The following is a 22646-nucleotide window of genomic DNA, read 5'->3' on the forward strand; positions in this document are numbered from 1 at the left end:
GGAGAACATGCATGACACGCAAATGCAACAGGAGATCCACTGAGATAAGGATGCAAAAGGGTCCCAGAGAATTGGCAATAACAGGGTCAGTAATGTTTGTCAGAGCAGGGAGAATATAATGGTGGGACAGAATCGGGATTGCAGTGGGATTAGGCAGGAGGAAGGGAGATGAAGTAATTCTAGGAACATGGATCAGTCTTCATGAAGGGAAGGGTAGAAAAGAAAGAGCATGGTGGCTGGTGAGGGGCACCCATGTGTTTAGTTCTTTTAATTATGAAAGACATTTCAAGCTTTTTTTAGACTAAAGGGAAAACACGAGAAAAAAGGAGAGACTAATGATAAAGGAGATAATTCATTAAGTATGATCCCAGAGAACAAGCAAAGAGCTTGGAATCAGGGTCCCTGAGGAGAGTAGCAGAGAACACCAATCTGGAAGTAGGGTCAACCTTGAGGGACTGACAGGTCAGCTCTTCAGCACAGAGCCAGGAGTACTCACACTCTGCCCCAGTCTGTCTTAAAGCCTCTTCCCACCACTCTCTTCTCCATGGATTCTCAGTCCTTTCCACACCTACACGTTCTGCTTTAACCACCAGAGAGCCAAGTCTCCAAGGAACACCATACACTTTCATCCTTGTGTTATGCCATGGTCTCCATCTTCTTCCCTTTTAACTCCCCTCCTCAAATCTACTCTCTTGCCATAATTCTTAGTCCCTTTGGGCTGCATAGCAAGATATCTGAGACTGGGTAATTAATGAAGAACATAGATTTATTGTCTATAGCTCTGGTGGCTGGGAAATCCAAGATCAAAACACCAGCAGATACAGTGTCTGATGTGGGCCTGTTCCTCAGAAATGGCATCATCTTGCAGTGTCCTTCCAGGGTGGAAGAGGTAAGGATGCCCCCACCAAGGAGGGAACTAATCTCATTTGTGAGGTTGGGGCCTTCATGACTTAATCTCTTCCAAATGGCACACCTCTTAATACCATCGTATCAAGTATTAGGTTACAACATATGGACTTTGGGGGCCACCAGCATTCGGACCATACCACCTAACTTTGGCCTAACATACATCCCTCCACCCAAAGTTAACATGGGGAAATATTTTCATTATACTTCAGATCTTACAAAAATGTTTTCTCCTACTAGTCGTCTAGATGCACATAAAAAAACAGTACTTCCTTTCCCACGTTCCCACGGATGTATTTGAAACCTAGCTAGAATGGGACCTCTGTGAGGCCAGGAGTCGTGCTCTATTTCTCTCTCAATCTTTGGTGTCTGGTGCAATGCCTGGCACATGCCCGATCAGGACGCATATCTACAGCCTTCATGTTAAAGATGGAAGCCTTGATATCTCCCCTTAAAATTATTCCTCTAATAACTTACATACCTTCTGTAGCTCAGAAACTTAAAAAGCATGCTTAGTAATATGCAGAACCCCTTGTAACTCTACTTGATGGATTCTCTCCTCTTTTGTGTCTTCCTATTACCTCATAACATGAAGCTGAATAACAGCCGTGTGTGTGTAATTAATAAAATATGCAAATATTTTGTATCATTATCTTCAGCTTACAAATCAGAATGAAAAATTGTTATATTTAATGTGTTTGGTTGTGCAGCTTTCTTCAAATGCCTCTCCTCTCCATGACCCTTACTGTGAAAATCAATTGGGTATCTCCTCTGACTGCTCCATTCATTCATCAAACATTTATTGCCAGGCACACAGATAACAGTAAGAACAGATCTTCCTTCCAAGGAATGCACAGTCTAATAGACAGCAGCAGGAAATAATGACAAAATTGTTTTCTTTTAGTAGAATTTTTATCTACAGAGCAAAGAATTACAACTCTAGATCATTGCCCTGGAATTTCTTTGTTGGAGATCATCCCCAGATGGTTGGGACTCTGTCTGAAGGTTTCCTGATTCTACCTTTGGTTGCTGTGTACAAGGCATGTGAGGTGGTCTTAGGTGAACTATCCTGGATGGGAGCTGATGCCTTCCTCTGCTTCCACAGAGTATTCTAGGTGCAGGGTGAGAGAATAGGCCCGCATTTTCCAGCACTCAACAATCCTGCAAGGGATGAAGTGAGGTTCCTGCTCCTGTACCTACTACTTTCCTTGTTTTTCTCAGAGTGAATGGAACACTAATCTAATTGGCTCAGAAGAAGAAGACTGCAGCAGAAGACTGGCTACATTTACTTACTAAATAAGTAAGTCTCATTGGCTTCCTACTTCACGGGGCAGGCTTGGAAAGAAAGCCAGCAGGTATCGGTCTTTGCTTTCTTCTTTTCTTTAGATGTGAATGCTGGCTGCTTTCATTTTATGGTCATCTTGTGGTAAGATTCGTTCTTGGGAGAAGGTTTAGATTATTAGGTCTAGTCTAAGCAACCTCTTCCAGTTTGATTTACAAATAGCTAGAATTTGGGGTCTAGCCCAATTAATAATGAACTGATATTTGGATTTACCTTTCATCTGTATCCCTTAGGCATTCCATTAGAGAAGGGTGGCTGTGCCAAGACAAGATTCGGGTGTCCCTTAGAATTCTGCACAAAACAACATCTTACTGCTTTTGAAGCCACTCTTTAAAGCCTTAAATGCTTTCCTATCAATGGGGCCAACAACAAAAATATACATTGGTTATAGTTCTGTATACATTGATGTAATTATAATTGATGCATAATTGATATAATTATAGAACCAAAAATACTAGACTGACACACAATTCATTAAATTTTTCATGTGTCAAATTATTTCATGTTACATGTGACTGATTTAATGATGATTAGTAATTTTTATGGGATTCTTTCTCCTACCCCATTGCAAGAGACTAACAAGCATGACCCAACTGAATGGAGTCTCTGCTTGGAGACCAGGTCATGATTTCAGACTACCCTCACACTTACAAGAATAAACACTTAATTGAAAGACTTTTAAGTCATTCAGAGAATGGAAATCAATTATTTCTCTTCTGGGAGAAACTGGTAAAAATTGGACATTAAAAAAATTACATATAATAGGAACTCTTGAATAGAGCTATTGTTAGACTTTAGGGGTAATTTTCAAGGAAAATGCTAAGCTTCTTTCATTAAAGACTGGTAAAAACTATCATGGTTAGAATAGAGTTTTTCCTGAAATAAAGAGAATAACTTTTATAAATTTTGTGTTTCTTTCCAACACCATAATACTATGCCTTATTAATATTTCTATGACTGCATTTGGTACCATCTTTACTATGAAAAAATATAGTTTAAAAAACCTTTTTTATCAAATATATGCGGTAATGAAAGTTTGTAGTCTAGTTTTCCTTCCCTGGTACAGTTAATGATGGTTTCATTACCCAAAATACTCAATAAACCAACTGTTTCATTAAGCTGACAAACAACTTGATCAATAAAACTGCTAACTTCACAAAATGCAAAGGTTTCTAAGTGAGGGGAGAGAAAATGTGATTCTACATATTTGAATCTTTCCATATCAATTAAGAAAAATCCTTACAGCCCCATGCATGTCTCCAGGAAAAATTATGTGTGTGTGTGTCTGTGTGCATGTTTGTGTGTGTGTGTGAGTGTGTTTGTTTGAGGAGCTAAAGGATAAGGGTCATTAACTTCCATAAATCACTCATACTATATAGAAAATAAGACATCAATATGATTCTATACAATACAAATACATACAACTATCTTTATTTTCTTGGAGAAGAACTTACTTATTTCTTTAATCTTTGAAATGCTTCTTTTCAAATAGTTAATCACATTTTATGATTGTATGATGGTTGGCAAATTTGCAGGTAGCTGTTACAAATTGTACATTTTATTTCAACTCTCAACCTAAAATAATATATAATTTATTGGATGATTATTGTTCTGCAATTTAACATTTTCTAAAGATCGGCTGTTTTACAACTGTATCGATACTTAATACAGTGATAAAAAGTTCTCAATATGTTAGATAACAATACAAATAGGAATAACACAACCTTTTGGCCTCTGACCCTCAGTTGATTTTATGAAGTCCTTCTATGTTCATGAACAAAACACTGTTGTCCCTACCCTTCGATAGGCCATACCCACGGCCTCTCCAGCTTTACTCCTGAGTGCTGAGCGAATCTTACTGATCTCACTGGCACTCAACTTTGTGCCAGACCTGGGGGTAGTAACAAGGTTGTTAGTGTCTTGAGGAGCTTTTCTAAGTCATGATCATGAACAAGTTCTAAAGCTTGGGTCTCCAAAAATCCAAGAGCAAGACGACACACCTTCCGAAGAGAAAACTTGCTTTCTGTGCTGCAGAGTTGCTGCCAATAGACGCTTTTGAATGACTACATGAGGCTGCACATTTGGATTAAAATAAGAGATATTCATTGAATCACCCATTCCAGATGTTTGCATTTCTGCTGTCACGTAGGCTGCTCTAAAAGTGAGGTTTTCATAAGGAAGAGTTTTTAGACAGCACTCCCCTTTTTCTCCATGACTTTTCTCTATACACCTGACCCTTGAATAACGCAGGTTTGAACCGCAGAGGTGCCCTTATATGCAAATTTTCTTCTTCCTCTGCCACCCCTGAGACGGCAAGACCAACCCCTCCCCTTCCTCCTCCTCAGCCTACTCAGCGTGAAGATGACAAGGATGAAAACCTTTATGATGACCCACTTCCACTTAATGAACAGTGAATACATTTTCTCTTCCTTATGATTTTTAAAATAACATTTTCTTTTCTCTAACTTGCTTTATTATAATAATACCGTATATAACACATATAACATACAAAATATGTGTTAATCGACGGTTTATATCATTGATAAGGCTTCCAGTCAACAGTGGGCTATGAGTGACTAAGGTTTTAAGGAGTTAAAAGTCATATGCGGACTTTCTACCACACAGGGGGCTGGTGCTCCTACCCGGGCACCTCCCCACCATTGTTCAAGAGTCAACTATACATGGAAGTTTAGTGGATTTGTGGCTAAAGAACTACAGAGAGCGCTACAAAGATTCTGACTGTGGTAGCATTTAATAATATATATCAACTGTCAAATACTCTTTTACTTGGATTGAAAAATCTCAGCCTAACATCCTGTGGTCTCTGCCTTTCCTCATTTCCTTCTACCTCCTACTCTCCCCCAGCCTGGAGACCTTCCCACGGTAGAATTACTCCACCTGACATTAAGGATTTTATTTGGTTTCAAGAATGCTTCTCTTTTTTTCCTTCCTCCTTCCCTTGTCACTCCCTCTGTTTCTCTTTTTCCTCTCTTCCTTTTTATGTGTCTTTATTTCAATATTCACAGGAGCAGGAAGCAAGTTCTTCTAGCGGCACGTGGAATGCAAATGTCCAAATCTTGCACGTGGGAAATAAATCGAATTTCTGAGGGTTAAATGAAGGTCAGTTTGAACGTTTAAAATGTCTGAAAATAAAACGCACCAATCAATTCTATTCGGATGTGTGTGTGTTAAACGTCATTTTGGCATCCCATCTAAGCCTATTTGCTTGGTTTTTCTGCTTTGTTTTTTCTTGCACATCAGGGTGATGGCTTCAATAGCTCCTTTGCACCAATTAGTAACAGGCCACAGTAGCAGAATCAACCTTTTGTCTGCCTCATCTGACTCTTTGCCCCATTGTCTCCCCTCAGATCCCGTCAGTATGGGGAAGGAGGCCCGGCCAATGCTGGTGAAAACAGAGAGAATCATTCCTGCAACAGAGAGGGTCGTCCGGGCACTCAGGGTGTCCCTGGGACTTCTGGCTTCTCTGGACCCACGGTAGCATTTGCTGGCGGTAGAAAAGCGGTTCTTGCTGGGTTATTCTCACTGGTGCCTGCAGAGCTATGAAAACAGGGAGGACAGCGCCGTCCGCCTCCTGGACATTGAAGCCTCGGCTGGAAGTAGCTGTCCCCGAGAGCCTGCGCTCCACAGCTTGTTTTGGCCTTCAGAAAAAACGCTTTCTTTCTGTAGCTTAACTGCTTGGCCCTCGGGGCAGCCAGCTGTCGGACGCTGCTTGAGCAGAGGTCGTGGAGGGGTGAGTGAGCACAGGGAAACCTTTTAATACATATTTTATACACTTCACATCACTAATGGGAGCTACACAAACAGATCCATTTGAATATCCACCCCCTGGGGCTATATTTCTGTTACGAGTTTTCTGGTAACAGCAAGGATCAAAAACTAAGATGATTCTTTTAAACACACCTGACTGACCAAAAATATGCATAAGTATTCTGCACTACTGCTGTATATTTTATTATTCTTATTGTTTCCTTTTTGAATTCTTTTTTAAGCTTTATTGAGGTATAATTGATAAATAAAAATGTATTTAAGGTGTGCAACGTGATATTTTGATATAGGTATACATTGTAAAATAATCACCACAATCAAGCTAATTAGCATTAAATTGATTTTACATATTTTTGATTCTGTATATTTTAAATTAGAAAAAAATTAGCCTTGGTTTTGATAAAAGAAAAACTTCAGCTGGATCACATTTAAAGGCGTCTAATTGAGTAATGAACAATTTGTGAATGGGGCGGCCTTCTCAGCCAGGGTAGGCTCAGAGACCCCAGCGCAGCCATGCGGGGGAAGAAGATTTATGGAAAAAGGAACGTGAGGAACAGAAAACAGAAGTGAGGTACAGAAACAGCTGGATGGGTGGCAGCTCGGCGTTTGCCTTGTGTGAACACGGTTTGAACGTCTGGCTACATTTGGCCGAAACTCAGTGACCGGCACAGGTGTAGGCTACAGTCGGTTACGCCTCCACCTGTTATCATTCACGAGGTGCAGAAAAACCTTTAGGCCGAACTTAAATGTGAAAGGAGGCAGCTTAGGGCTAACCTTGATTTAACAGTTTCACATATGTCAACAAAAGTGTAAACAATGTAATTTAAGCAATAGAGAAGAGAGGTCATCTAAGAAGAGAAATGGCATTTATAAGAACCAGTTGGCATTAACTGTATTTTTGTAGAAGATGGCTTTTCTTATGGTATTATTTTAAAAATGTTCAAATGATATCAAAGCTGCCATTGTTAAAATTAAAAAAATCCTAATGTGGATACTTACAAATGTCTAATATCCCAATACTTCAATAATATCCCAATACTTTAGTACGTACCCCAAATGTTACGTGGCATTTTATAAAATTGTTATATCATCTTGCTGGGGTATTCTTGTCACTCACCATTACGGAAGGGAAAGCTGATTCGGAAAGGAGTGGGTATTTGTTCTTCTTCACAGCATTGATAACTAGTAGATCCAGGACCAAGAGAGCTTTTTATATCCCTGAAATGTTTTGTGTGTTTAAAATGTATTGATGATTAAAAATGTTCTTCCTCTCTGATGAAGTAGAGCCATAGTGACCACAAAAGAAACTGATTTAGAACAGTTTCTTCTAATGCTTTCCCCTTGGACTTGACCATGGGTATGTCTGAATGTTTCTGAGCTGGCTCCACGCCAAGCCTGAATGAGCCCAAGCAGGTCACGAAATTGAAAGGATTATAAAGCCCTGTATCAGAAAAGGAGGAGAAACCCGAGGAGTATCTGTTAGTGGCGGCATACTCCAATACGCACCAGTCCACGCTTTTCCGAGCCTGCCAGCATCCGCAGCCTCTCCCGCTCACAGAGGTTGTTAGACACCCCAGGCTTGGCTCAGTCCTGCTGCCCAGTTGGAATCAAATCTCAAGAGAGAGACAAACACTGTAAGGAGTATGACCTTCTACAGCAAGACAGCAAAGGTGCAAAGGAGAGAAGGATGCTACATAGCACGTGTATTTTAAAGGAATGCAAATATTAAACGAGAAAAAAGGAGTATTAGTTTTTTTAAAAATGGGAGTGTACAGGTATGCAACGACATGAGAAAACAACACAACACAAAACAACTTTGCTGGTTCTTCAATTAAAATGTACACAGTGGCTCCAATAGAAATGAATGCCATATTGAATTGCTCATGGAGTTGAAATTTAAACTCATGACTAGTGTTTGATGCATTTTGCTTAAATCACCAAATACAAGCAACCCTTTGAATTGAACTGTTTTATCCCTTCTACTATAAATTCCTAAATTATACGAATTCCTTCATTTCCTTCTTTCCTTCTTCCTTCTCTTCCTTTCTCTTTTCCTTCTTTCCTTCTTCCCTCCCTCCCTCCCTCTCTCTCTCTTTCCTTCCTTCCTTCTTTCCTTCCTTCCTTCCTTCCTTCCTTCCTTCCTTCCTTCCTTCCTTCCTTCCTTCGTCTCTCTCTCTCTCTCTCTCTCTCTCTCTTTCCACTTAGCCATGCTATAAAAGAAATAAAAACAAAAATAATTACAGGCCCAAATGTATTATTATCTTCAAAGGAAATGACAAAGAGAAGAAACAAGAGGGATTTCCCTCCATCGTGTTTCTATACATGCACGATATTCTAACTAAAGTATGTTACAAGTGATCTATGTTATTTTTACAAACAAAGTGAGTGGTTTAAAGAAAATGGAAAGATGTGTCCTCTAAGGAAACCACAGTCAGGTGAGTGGTAAACGGAAACAGCGAGACTCTTACCTTCTAAGCTATGGGGTCTGTTAGCTCTGTATCCTGTATCTCAGTGATTCAGGGCAGGTCACTAAGCCTCCTTGAGAGCCTTGTTTTCAGTATTCTTGGAAAAGGAGGGAAGTGACCCAGGCGAGGGTGTTGACTGCGAGGCACATTGCTTATGTGCGGTTCTATTATTCCTGGTATTAGAAATCTGAACTCTCATGTTTGAGTAACCGGAAAATCTTCAGAAAAGACATACCTGGCGCCATGGTTGTCAACGTGCTCAAACACCTCGTTATAGCATTCTTGCCCCTTACTGGTGCAACTTCTTGCTACTTTCCTGTAGTTCAGTGACAGAAGTTGGGGGTTATTCCTGGTACCTTCTTGCAGGTAATTCCCAAAAGTCACTGGTGCTCTAAGGGACCCGCTGGTCCTCACCCAATAACCCTTCACCAGGAAGCAGCAAATGCTAACAACTCTCTATACTTGCACTCACTCTCACGATCTACCCCTGCTGGGCCTGTGGTCACCAGAGAGGGCTTTGCTCCAAGGCCCTCGGAGGGCCCTGCTACATGACTCACTAACTTCCCCGCCTGGCACAATCTGAGTCTTGGTGCAGATCCTTTTCCACAATCCAGACTCTGGACAGCAGACATTTCCCAGAGCCCATCCTACTTGGTTCCCTTGCCATGTGTCTTCCTTAAAGAAAAATCATTTCAGTGCAAATATGAGACACTTTTTGATGTGTGTGTGTGTGTGTGTGACATAAGAAATGTAAAAAGTGAATGGTCATATTTTTAAAAAGCAATGAAAATGGGCCGGGCGCGGTGGTTCACACCTGTAATCCTAGCACTTTGGGGGGCCGAGGCGGATGGATCACGAGGTCAGGAGATCGAGACCATCCTGGCCAAGATAGTGAAACCCCGTCTCTACTAAAAATACAAAAGTTAGCTGGGGATGGTGGCGTGTCCCTGTAATCCCAGCTACTCAGGAGGTTGAGGCAGGAGAATCACTTGAACCAGGAAGTTGGAGGTTGCAGTGAGCTGAGATTGTGCCACTGCACTGCAGCCTGGGCGACAGAGTGAGACTCCATCTGAAAAAAAAAAAAGCAACAAAAATGAAGAGAGTATATTAAGATCTGGTTAGATGTATTAATTAGACCTACGGAGGAAATTCCTAAAGGGCCGCGCAGGCCCGTTCTTGGAGCCGTGGAAATGCACGCATTTCTTGATGCCTCTGAGGATGCCTCTCTCACTCTCTGATTCTACTTGACCTGGCAGCTGCTAACTCCGTCCTACCCCGGTCGGTTACACAGGGTTAGAGGAATGTTAATTATCCGAGGATGCTGTGTCATCCGCACAGTATCCGGGAGAAAATAACAAGGACAACTCCCTTCATCTGAGAAATACAGACATTTAGCTATGTAAGTGCCACGCTCAAAGGTACTGGTGTTGTGTGGGCACATATTTGGGCAGGAATGTAGATCCTCTTATCCTACCCACTATATAGGCATCTGATACACAGATGCACCCAGCCAGAGAGTGCCAACCTTGTGCCCTACTGCAGGAGGGGTCTCAGCAAGCATCTGTTCTTGTCACAGGTAAGGACTCTGAGACCTGGAAAGGGCTACATCATTTATGTAGTTTAACACACACAGTAAAAGTTTAATTGGGGAGCAAAAAAAAAAAAAAATTCTAAATTTTTACTTTATGGAGCATTGTTCCTTAAAAAATTTGGATTTTTATGCTTTCTTTTAACATTAAAATACATTCACCACTTTTTCTTATTTTCTCAGAATCTGCAACATGGAAAAAATTCTATCTCTGCATCTTACAGGTATTAAAATCCAGCTCCCTGCATGCATGCCCCAGTTTAAGCAGATGGCTGATTCTATCCTCGTCATCCTGAACTTTGTAGCTTTCTTTAAGAGATGATAAATTAGGGAACAAAAGGATCTTCCTTTCCATGACAGCAGCACTTTTGGGAGGCTGAGCATGTACCTCTGACTCAAGGCTGAGTTATTATAAGAAAAACAGAAAAGGAAGGAAGAAGGTTTTAATTTCCCACTGTTGAAGACAGTTTGTCAGGATGAGAGACAGACAGACGGAGCGAGCACAGACCTGCGCTTCTCTTCGGGGATGAATAGGGCAAGTGTTTCATTCATGACGTCTTCAAAGCGTTGCCCGGAATGCAAAGTGACATGGTTTTTCTGGAATACTAGTCTGTTTGAAAGGCCAAGGAAAGGTGATACATTTTGAATGCACATTTGGGTGACTTCAAGGTCTCCTTCTATAACCAGAATGGAGATGTCCCTGAAAGGCTGTCTACAGAGAAAAAGAAATCTGGTTAAAATTCCATTATTCCAGTTTTTTTTTTTTTTTTTGGCCTGCATTGTATAATTAAAGATGTCTTCCAAGTAGAAACAGACCCTTGTTTCATGTGGAAAAAAAATACATAGACTAATAGACTACAGAGAAATAGAGGTAAAAAGAAGATTGCTGCCACTTCCCAGTTAAGGAATGCGTTGCTTTCACCCACAGTGGTCCCTGCTGCCTGTGACTCCATCACAAGAATCAATCCATCTGTCTTTCGGCCACCACAGACATCTCCCTAAATTGATCTCATCTTGTTTCTATTCTTAAAATCCTTTGGACTGCTTCTTGTTAATAGATAATTGAAGTTCAGTAGTACAGTTTTTCCATCTCCCTTTCCTTCCTGATTGTCAAATCACTTTAATCCAATAAATCTCACTTAATTTTTTTAATTATATGGGAATTTAAAAATGGCACATGTTTTATCATGTGCCTGGGCTGCTCTACCCATCTTTTCAAAGTTCTTTCCATCCTTCAAAGTCTAGCTCAGCACCTACATCTTCAAACGGTAAAACTTCTCTAATTGTTTTGCATGAAATAAATGTGCCCATCCAATCAGGACGAGCCACTCAGATGTGTGACTGATGTCACACAGGGCCTCCAGCTCAGAAGGGCCCACTCGCTGCACGGTTTAATTATCTGCTGTTGTCATCTTGAAATTTGAAGAAGGGGCCCAGCATTTTCATTCTGCATTGGACTCACAAGCTATATAGCCAGTCCTGCCTCCAGTACTCCTAAAGTTAACAATGTCATATCTCTGCTCCAATAATTCTCATCCACATTGTTTTGAAGTTACCTTTGTAACCCCCACTAGATTGGGAACTCTAGGAAGCCACAGATCCTATTTGTTGAGTTTCTACAAGTGTGGGGAAGAGTAGTGTGCACAGATTAAAGCTGCTGATGAGAAGGTAAGAATACTGTCAGAGTTCATCAGAACAGAGCTGAACACAGCCACCATCTCCTGAGAATAACAGTACTATGTTCTGAGTGTTTGTGTCCCCCCAAAATTCATATGCTGAAATCTCATTCCCAATGTGTTGGTATTAAGAGGTGGGGAATTTGAGAGGTGAGTAGGTCATGAGGGTGGAGCCCTCGTGGGTAGGATTAGTGTCCTTATGAAAGAGGCCTGGCAGAGCTTATGCCCTTTTACCACATAGAAGGTGCCATCTATGAAGAACTAGCTCTCAATAGACACCAAATATTCTGGCACCTTGATCTTGGACTTCCCAGCCTCCAGAACTGTGAGCAATAAGTTTCTGTTGTATATAAATTACCCAGTCAAAGGTGTTTTGTTATAGCAGCCAGAATGGATTAAGACAAACGGTAAAAAGAACAAAGAAGTTTTGCACACATAGTATGCACCAAGCACTGTGCTTTGCACTGTGCAAGAAAATCCCACCTGGTTCTCACAACATGAAGCATAGGTACTATATTATGGCTTCAGTTTCCAGAGGAAGAAACTAAGGCTTAGAGAGGGAAGGTGTCCAAGGTCACACAGTAAGCAGCAGTAGCAGGAGTCGTTGTCAGTTCTGGCTCCTAGAAAATGATTGAGTCTGTATTCATAACTTATAGAAAATTGTGATATTTTCATGCAATAAAAAACCTAAGAATGTTCTCTTATATATATATATTTTTATTATACTTTGAGTTCTAGGGTACATGTGCACAACATGCAGGTTTGTTACATATGTATACATAACATTAGGTATCTCTCCTAATGCTATCCGTCCCCCCTCTCCCCACCCCACAACAGGCCCCAGTGTGTGATGTTCCCCTTCCTGTGTCCATGTGTTCTCATTGTTCAATTCCCACCTATGAGTGAGAACATGCGGTGTTTGTTTTTTTGTCCTTGCGATAGTTTGCTGAGAATGATGGTTTCCAGCTTCATCCATGTCCTTACAAAGGACATGAACTTATCATTTTTTATGGCTGCATAGTACTCCATGGTATATATATGCCACATTTTCTTAATCCAGTCTATCATTGTTGGACATTTGGGTTGGTTCCAAGTCTTTGCTATTGTGAGTAGTGTTGCAATAAACATACGTGTGCATGTGTCTTTATAGCAGCATGATTTATAATCCTTTGGGTATATACCCAGTAATGGGATGGCTGGGTCAAATGGTATTTCTAGTTCTAGATCCCTGAGGAATCGCCACACGGTCTGCCACAATGGTTGAACTAGTTTACAGTCCCACCAACAGTGTAAAAGTGTTCTCATTTCTCCACATCCTCTCCAGCACCTGTTGTTTCCTGACTTTTTAATGATGGCCATTCTAACTGGTGTGAGATGGTATCTCATTGTGGTTTTGATTTGCATTTCTCTGATGGCCAGTGATGATGAGCATTTTTTCATGTGTCTTTTTGCTGCATAAATGTCTTCTTTTGAGAAGTGTCTGTTCATATCCTTTGCCCACTTGTTGATGGGGTTGTTTTTTTCTTGTTAGTTTGTTTGAGTTCTTTGTAGATTCTGGATATTAGCCCTTTGTCAGATGATGGAAGAACATTCCATGCTCATGGACAGGAAAAAAACCTAAGAATGTTGTTACTGTAACCAAGCCCAAGGGAGCAAAATTCTTTTCTCTTGCAGTCCCAACCCTGAGTTTACAAAATCTGTCCACACACACCCAGACTTTTGAGTTGTCAAACAAGTTTCTAATAAGAAAACATTATTTTAGTTTATGCCAACATTTTACTAAGCCCACCTGCAGCTCCCTAAGCCACTCCTTTAACAAAAATACTATCTTTTTACTTTCTAGATTTTTAAGCAAAACATTTTATATATGTGGAGAAAAGTGTTTCATAGACAAGCCAGAAAATCTAGGGAGAAAGAGATATTACAGAATCTGCTGAGCAAGAGGATTGGGTGGAAGTCAAACCCATGTCAGCACTCCATATGGGAGCTCCCGTATAGTCATGAAGAAGGCCACCATTTCCCATTAGCTTCTGAGCACTCGTAAGGCATCAAATTCAAGGAGATGACTACCAGGGATTTACATCAAAGGACATTTTACTGAGTTGAGTTCATCAGCAGTTTCTACTTATTAATTTATTGTTAAAATTATATGCTTCATTTCTGTTGCAGGCTTTCTTTTTTTACTGCTTAATCCAAATATGTACCATGGGCAAGAGACATACAGTGCTTTGAATACGTTACTATAAGAATTTGCATTCCAAATCAACATGTCATTCCAAATCATTCCCATCAGGATATTGCCAAAAGCATCACACATAGGCTATAGCCCTCAATGTATATTATTGTCTTTCATACAGAGAGACTGTTTAATAAAAAACCTCATTGTGTCTGTCCATCATGATTTTAAGCTAATTAAGTGTTCCAAAGCTTAGGTCTTTTACAATTGTGAATAAGGATTGTTATTCACCTCAGTAGTTTTCAGGAAAAGATAATGCTTCTGTTCTCTCTTTCTCAGGGACCACTATTACCACATCCCGAGTTTCCTGGAGCTTTGAGGTTTTTTTCAACATTGTTTTCTTAAATCTTTAAATGAATTGCATTTCTCTCTCCTCTAATGAGCAAAATATGAAGAAATGAATGATTGGATATTCTATTTGGACACAATAAAGGACCGATACAGCATCTGTTCACTTCTGCAAGGTTGCTCCAGCCTACCTACATGTATACCTATTTTCCACCCATGAGAATCAAAGTTCCCTTCAGATAGAAATTTTTCTCTCTTTCTTTCTCTTTCTTTCTTTCCTTTCTTTCTTTCTCTTTCTTTTCTCTTTCTTTCTTTCTTTCTTTCTTTCTTTCTTTCTTTCTTTCTTTCTTTCTTTCTTTCTTTCTCTTTCTTCTCAACTCCCTCCCGCCTGCCTGCCTGCCTGCCTTCTTTCCTTCCTTCCTTCCTTCCTTCTTTCCTTCCTTCCTTCCTTCCTTCCTTCCTTCCTTCCTTCCTTCCTTCCTTCCTTCTTTGCAGAATTTTGCTGCCAGCCAGGCTGGAGTGCAGTGGCACGATCTTGGCTCACTGCAACCTCTGCCTCCCAGGTTTAAGCAATTCTCATGGCTCAGCCTCCTGAGTAGCTGGGATTACAGACGTGCGTCACAATGCCTGGCTGATTTTTTTGTGTTTTAGTAGACATGGGCTTTCATCATGTTGATCAAGCTGGTCTCGAACTCCTGAGCTCAGGCAATCTGCCTGCCTTGGCCTCCCAAAGTGCTGGGATTACAGGCGTTGAGCCACCGCACCCTGTCCAGTTAGGGATTTCTAAGTAATGCTAATGACAAGCTGCTCTAGGGTCTGATGTTCCCATGTGGTCCCTGTCGGGTACATTTTTTTGGAAACTTAACACCAGGCATATGATGACTGAGAATGGCTGCAACTTATCAAGGCACAATTCTTACATCACATATATGCGATGCAGTAGGAAAATGTATAGGAAGTGTCAAATCTCATTCGTTCCACAATCTTGTGTTAGGTAATTTATGGTTTTTATGACTAACCAATTATTCTGGACATAAAGACTTTTAAAATTATAATAATGAAATTTACTTGGACTTCTAGTTGAGGTAATTAGAGGTCATGAGGCACCCAGTAAAAGCTGCCATATTAAGGAACAGTTATAATTGCTGTAAATGATTCTGTTAGTGCGGAACCAGTTGTAATCCGATTACATTCACGTTTGAAAATTACAAGAAAACGTTGAGAGACGTATTTCCCAACCAGATCATTCACCTGTCACCTTGTCAGTGTATCATTTGAAGGAAATCTTTTGTAGCAAATAAGAATATACCTGGCCCCCTTTAGATCCAGAATTGAAAAAATTAGAACTAAACAACAATAAAACCATCAGTTATTTTTTACGAACTGTATAGGAAAAGAGAGAGGAGAATTCTCATTTTAGTCAACCTTCACCTAGTACTGTTCTAGGTGTCATAGGTATTAACCAATTTAACCTTCACAGAACTAAATGGCAGGGATTCTTATTTCTTTTTGCAGTTAGAGAAACTGAGGCTGAAATTAAGTTACTTGCCCAAGATAAGGCAGTAAATCTGGTTTACCTAATTCCAAAGCTTAACTTATTACCATACCATGGCAAGAATCATTTTGATCTTAAAATTACTTCAGATGTCTTAGTATGTTGATGTTTACCCTTATTAGTAAATGAGAAGTAGGAGATTCTATATGTGTTCATACCTAAATGACAAATAATGAAAGGTATTTATTTACATATACATTATTTAATGAAAAAAGTTGCATTAATAATTTGGACATAATGTGGAATATTTATGTAAATGAGAAGTAGGAGATTCTACATGTGTTCATACCTAAATGACAAATAATGAAAGGTATTTATTTACATATACATTATTTAATAAAAAAAGTTGCATTAATAATTTGGACATAATGTGGAATATTTCCTCACAAAAATTCAGACAACAATTTTTCTTCCACTTTTATACTCTTTATCTATAGCTATATTTAAATTAAAGTTACCAGCTGATCATACTGGGAATCAGTTTGTGCCACAAGGCAAAATAAATTGACAATATTAGAAGAAAGGTTAATAGTCCCTTTGCTAACCCCAACTTTTGCACAAGGTTTATTATCACCCTTGAAATAGAACCTGCACGATCAATTTCAAATATCAAAGCATAACACACACTCTACAGGGAACCCATAAAAGAAAGCAGAGGAGGCAATAGCTCTACAGTTACGAAAAACCACGGTTTTGATTGTGCGTGGAAAACATCAAATTAAACTTGGTACTTGCTATTGACTCAGCATCCCGCTTCTCCCAGCATTCCAGCTGAAGTCTAATCTGCTAGCTCCCCGGAGTGAGACCTTTACTCCTGTGGCATTACTTGCTGGCAATACAGAATTGAACAGGTTCTGGCCTTGGGGGAAGCTTATGATTATTTTCTTCAATGTGCAAAGTAATGCTTAAAGGAAATAGTCTCTTAAGCAGCTCAAAATGTGAAAAAACCAAGACAAATAAGGTTTGCAAAATTTCTTCTTTTCCTACTAATTTATTTCTGGTTCAGTGAAAAATTCATTTTAGAAGGGTTTTATTCCTCCTATGTCCCAAGCTTGGTCTTCAGTCCCCAGTTACAGTGTTGTTCACATCCTCTTCTTCATCCCTTTGATTTCTGCACAAATCCGTATTAGTCATGCCCAATCCCCACAGGCCACCTGAGTGCTCTACAGCACATTACTCTCACTACACCCAGGCTAAGGGCATGAGAGATTTCTCTCTGCATGTAGAAACACTGGAGGCATGACAGCAACTAACGCTGACTAATTAATGCTGAAAGGGTCAAAGTTGTCAAGTTCCCAAGCTATTTACCATTGACACACCCCAGATTTGCTCTGGGATGCCAGGAGATAGTGTCTTTGCACAGGTGTGAAGAAATAGGGCATTCTGACCACAAGGATAGGCCAGAAATTTGGGGATCATTATTTCGTCATGTACTTAGTGCCAGGAATTTGTATTTTAGGTGGATAAGGTTGCCATTGTTCCACAGCATCTGAGGACAGCAGACTTGTTGAATGAATGAATGAATGAATGAGAAAGCTCTGTCAGCTCCATAGAGAAATGCCAACTTCTACAGATTACTTGGAGATAATCTTTTAGTAAAATGACAAAAGCTCAACAAACCTGAGCAACTAAGAGGAGCTAACATTTCCTGACTGCCTACGACACCATGCCAGGTGCTTCACGTCCACTATTCGTTTAAGTGCAGACAACCTCCTACTGAGTGTCTATGGTAGACAGCCTCAAAGGTGGCGCCCAGGGATCTCCACCCCCTGCTATTCGTGCCTTGACATGGTTGCCTCTCACAGTGAATAGGGCTGACCTCTCTCACCTGTAGGATATTGTAGAAATGATGGCACGTGGCCTCCAATGCCAGGTCATAAAAGCCATCGTGGCTTTTGCCTTGCTTTCCCTTGGATAACTCTCAGAGGAAGGCCAGGTGCCATGTCACTAGGGCCCACAAGCAGTTCTGTAAAGAAGACCACACATTGAGGAATCAAGGCTTCCTGTCCACCACCTGCACTAACGTGCCCAGCAGTGAGGGAGCCACCCAGAAGCAAATCCTCCAGCCCCAGGCAAGCCTTAATGTGACTTCAGCTTTACCACTTTCCTCAAGGCAATGTCAAAGAGAGACCCTGACAAGTAGATCCTGGAACCATCCAGCTAAGCCGCTCCCAGATTCCAGACCCGTAGAAATAATGCGAAATAATAAGTTTTTTTTTAATCACTGAAGCCTCTATATTTTGGAGGCATTTGTTACATGGCAGTAGATTGCTAATAAAAACCATTATTACTCTCATTTTACGGATGAAGATATAAATGCCATGAGAGCCACGGGTACAAAATGCTAATAGCTTCCCTTCATTGATCACCTTCTAAAGAAGACTTGGACCACCGAGGATGGCTGAAGCCAAGAAGAAGAGCAGCCAGTAGTGGGTGAAGAGAGAGGCACCTACTCATTTCTTCAACAAATAACTCAAGAGCGTCTGCGGTGTGCCAGTCACTGTTTTAGGACATGAATTTGCATCAGTGGCCACTATAGATCAATTACCTGTGTTTTTAAAGCTTACAGGTTAGTGTGGTGATTGATAATGAGCAAACACATGAAAAGATCAATTATGAAGTGCAATAGAAGGCAAGGGAGAAACAGGTTCAGGGAAGAGCGAGACTGCGAAAGGGCAGCCTGCCACCTCTTTCTTCCTGCACGGAGCATCTGCAGGGCACAGCCCTTCATCCAAGGCTGCCTGAGTGTGTTGCTCTGTCCTGAAACATGAAACTTATTAGACAGGGGCCATTCTTCTCTTTTGTACACTCACATACATCCCAGGTGCCTAGAGCTAAGCCTGGTACATAATTTGTGTTTAGTACATATTTATGGCAGTGACTTAAATTCTCAGAAGGATACAATTTTTAGTGGATTTACCTGTCTAAGGAGTTTGACATTTTTCAGCTGTTTTAAGGTGAGCACGTTATTTCAGACAGAGTAAATTCTGCCGGTGTAACTCCTTTTGTATTACCAAAAGAACAAAACTCATTGTGTAATAAATATGATTTTCTTCCCAATAGCCATGCTGGAAATTCATTTATGTAAGCAAGATATTAAGCCCCAAAACCAATGTGCTAAAAATGCAATAAGTGCTCCAGAATTCTCTAAGAATCAAAATCTGAGATACTGTTATGAGATCCCCAAAGAAATGTTCATGATCCAAAGAAGAAATCGGTCTCGTCACTTGCACATAAATAAATCCAGGTTTCTTCAGTCTGTTTAGTTCCGCCATGCATCTGTGCCGCTGCGAGAGCACCAGGCGGACCAGCGGCTTCTCACTTCACGATCACAGCCACTGCAGCCTCTTTGGGGGAACATGAGAATCTCTTTTAAAGCCTTGTAGTCTCAAAAAATAAGTTGTAAGTTTATGAAAGGCAGCAATTAGGTAGTTATTACTTGCTGATCAAAGCGGTTTATTATATTATAAAATGTTAGTACTAAAGGGAACTTCAGATATTAGGGGGCTCAATCCTCCTGGTCCCAGAGAGAAGCTCAAAGAGGTGACATGGTGAAATGATCGTCCTGGGAGGCAAGCGCAGGAGGAGGTGCTCATCCCAGCCTTTTTAAAAATTCCTCCCAAACCCATTGTGTTTCTTTGAATAATCCAGATACTGTCACCGATTATGACTCACAGAAGTTTGGCTGATTATTTCCAATAAGACTGTAATTAAGATGGCACTGGAGGCAGTGTTGCATAGCAATTTTAGAATCTGGGTTCTGAAATCTGAGATCAGGCCTCAAATACTATCTCCATCATTTTTTAGCTGGGCAAATTAATCTCTCTAATTCTGTTTTTTCACCTTTAATATAGAGATAAACACAGCACATATCTCGTGGAGTTTTGTGAGGATTGGACAAGATACCAGGGGTCAGTGTTAGGAATACTTCTTAGCGCATGTAGAACTGCTTGTGTATTCTAAACTGCCGCTATTGTTGTTGTAATCATGATTTCATTATCATCAGAATGTCTTGAAGTCTGAGAGTTAAGATCCGGTGAGAGTTAAGATCATGGTGGACCAAAAAGACTAAAAAGAGTTTAGGCTATTTCTTGGTGCCTAGGACTTATGATGGTGGAAGAAGGCAGAGACAGTGAAGGGCAGAGGGCTGCTAAGGACCCCGGCCTCTTTCCCAAGCCACTGCAGATTATCTACATGACAACCACGTGCTTGTCAGTGCAGCATCAAAGCAGGTCACTAAGCCCCTTTTCGTATCACCTTGTCATTTCCAAGCTTCTCTAAAGTAGAAATTCTAACCGGTCTTCAGCAGGAAGGTCAGGGGAAGTGATGGAATATTTAGCTACTGACATTTTACAGTTCAAACCAGGCATTCACAATAGGGAATTGTATTCATGGGGAATAGAACCCTCATTCTGGAGCTGCTTAGTTTTAGAAGCGAATGAATCTTGTGCCCAGGAAGAAGAGGGGACAAGACTTCAACCATCAGAGCCCATCAGATCTCACTACGCAGAGGCTGATGGGACATGAGAGTCTCAGAATGCAAGCCAGCCATGAATGAGGATGCGTGGTGTGCACACATGTGGCAGGGAGGCAGAGTTCCTGGACTTTGAAATGATGGTATAGCCATAACCATCTTATCAGAATTGAAATGTGGATGTAGCCATAACTTTCTTATCAGAATTGTAATGTGAGTGTAGCCATAACCTTCTTATCAGAGTTGAAATTCAGGTCTAGCCATAACCTTCTTATCAAAATCAGGCATCACTGGGATTAGAAGGGCTTCAGCCCAGGAAACAACATGGAAGTGGATTCCGTGGCAGCAACTAAAAGCTAAATCCCTGGAAGTCAGGATGAAAAAGTGTCCTCTCCCTCAGACACAATGGACCAGAGACCTGATGAGGTGTGTAGATATGCATCTGTAAGTGAGTTTGTGTGTACACAGTCGGATGGTTTGCTTTTGCTTTTTGTAAGAGGGTTTGCTGGTCAGCCTCTCACATGGAGTAAGGCAGAAACCGGGGCAGTGAGCAGCAGAGTTGTGTATATAACACCTGACAGGTTTTATTAGCGCTCAATATCCCTTTGTATCTATTACAGAAAGTGATGCTCATTTGCATACTATAGGTGATACAGGTGCTCAAATACAGCAACAATCACTGATCTTTAAATACGTTCCATCTGTGGGTGAAAATAATTACCTTCTGAATCTCTGTTTTACAGGTGCATTCGAGTGGGGCGTATCTGTGCAAGATTGTGGTTGGCAGAACAATGGCCTCCCAAAAGTGTCCGTGTCCTAATCCCCACCACCTAGGAATTGAAGTAGCAGATGAAATTAAATTTGCTAATCTACTTACTTTAAACATGCAGATTATCCTGGATTATCTAGGTGGGCGAACTGTAATGGCAAATCTTTTAAATGAGGAAGAGGAAGGCATCAGAAGAAGAAGAGATAGACAGAAGAGTTAGCATCAGAAGAAGACGGTGTGAGAAGGACTGACAGCTGTTGCTGGCTTTGAAGGTGGAAGGGGTGGGTGAGCCAAGGAGGAAGAGCAGCCCTGGAGGCTGGAAAGGTAAGGAGATGGGCTGTGCCCTAAAGCCCCCGGAAAGAAGGAAAGCCTGCTGACGCCTCGATTTTCACCCTGTATGACCTGTTTCAGAGTTCTGATGCTGTGTTGTTTAAACCACTAATTTCATGCTAAGTTTTTACAGCAGCAATAGAAAACCAATATCATGGTATATGCATTTTTAAATTTTATAACACAAATAGTTTGAAAGAGTGAGAAATTCAGATGTTTGAGCTCATATTCTCAGAAGTTCCATCTGGAAGTCAGATCACAGGAGCAGTCCTTCTGACTCTGTTCCACGTCGTTATAAATAATACTTACGTTATCTCCCGTATACTCTGACGCCTTGCAAAGCTACACACCATGCCATAGATTTCCTAAACAGCAACGTTTAGAGCAATCGTTTCCATTTAAGTGGTACTTTCTACCACCATTTGTTTCTTTTTTCTTCCTTTAATGCATTTTAATTAAAGGTAAGAAGAGAATAAAAAAGAGTTGGAGGAACTACAGCAGCTGTGATGTGTGGGTATAGGAGAGCACAGTCTGCAGACTTATGCTCGGTTTGAAGGTAGAAAAACAGCGATTATAGATATATTGCTAAATGAGATTCTACATAAATCCAGGCTTTGAACATGAGACTTGATGTAAGTAAAAAAAGACACTGATTCCTCATGAATGCGTGCTGGTTTTTCTTGATGTTTAATTAATTCTAATGATGAAGTCTGAGTCATAAGTGCTCATTCAACAGAGAAACTGACCCTATTTTAAAAATATAAACCTTTACACCAATAATTATTGGCTAAATGCTTGCAGTTATCAATAGCAGTTCCAATTTTGAATGCAATATTTAGTGCACAGAATGGCTTGCCCTGGCCAAGCAGAAAGAAAAACTGCAAAATCAAAGAGTCAACACGAGAATTTAAAACTATATAAAAGAGAGTCAATTTTTTTATGAGGAGGTGATCATATCTGTGGTTTTTCTGGGGAAAAAAAATAATACTGGCTTCCTTCAGGGAGTCTCTCCTGTATTTAGATCGACTGGAATGTGCTCTAGGAAAGCACACTCATTTTGACATCAGCATAAGCAAAACAAATCGGCCTCAAAACATTCGACTGTAAAACATCTCCAACTCACCCACTGCTCTAGGGATGTGTTGGCATCTTCAGGAATCGTGGGTGATCATAACACCTGGGAGACACATCACTAGTGAATTGTGGAAGTCAATAACAAAGCTAGAATCAA

At 40.6% G+C, this 22646-nt stretch overlaps 1 long non-coding RNA gene across 4 annotated transcripts in view; it reads left to right on the plus strand.

The window, feature by feature from the left end:
* LOC115836100 overlaps window positions 1–10833 on the plus strand; it is a 30651-nt gene extending 19818 nt beyond the window's left edge. For 2 of the 4 annotated variants that reach the window (XR_004031099.1, XR_004031098.1), the window contains exons 2-4: window positions 2128–2261; window positions 5275–5368; window positions 5617–6271. This is a non-coding gene — a long non-coding RNA (uncharacterized LOC115836100). Of the gene's footprint in view, window positions 1–2127; window positions 2262–5274; window positions 5369–5616; window positions 6272–10270 lie in introns of those variants that run through there. The other 2 variants (XR_004031101.1, XR_004031100.1) reach the window with 2 other exon arrangements.
* The last annotated feature ends 11813 nt before the right edge of the window (window positions 10834–22646 follow it).

Source organism: Nomascus leucogenys, chromosome 7b (assembly GCF_006542625.1).
Source record: "Nomascus leucogenys isolate Asia chromosome 7b, Asia_NLE_v1, whole genome shotgun sequence".
In the NCBI taxonomy this organism is placed as follows: Eukaryota; Metazoa; Chordata; class Mammalia; order Primates; family Hylobatidae; genus Nomascus; species Nomascus leucogenys.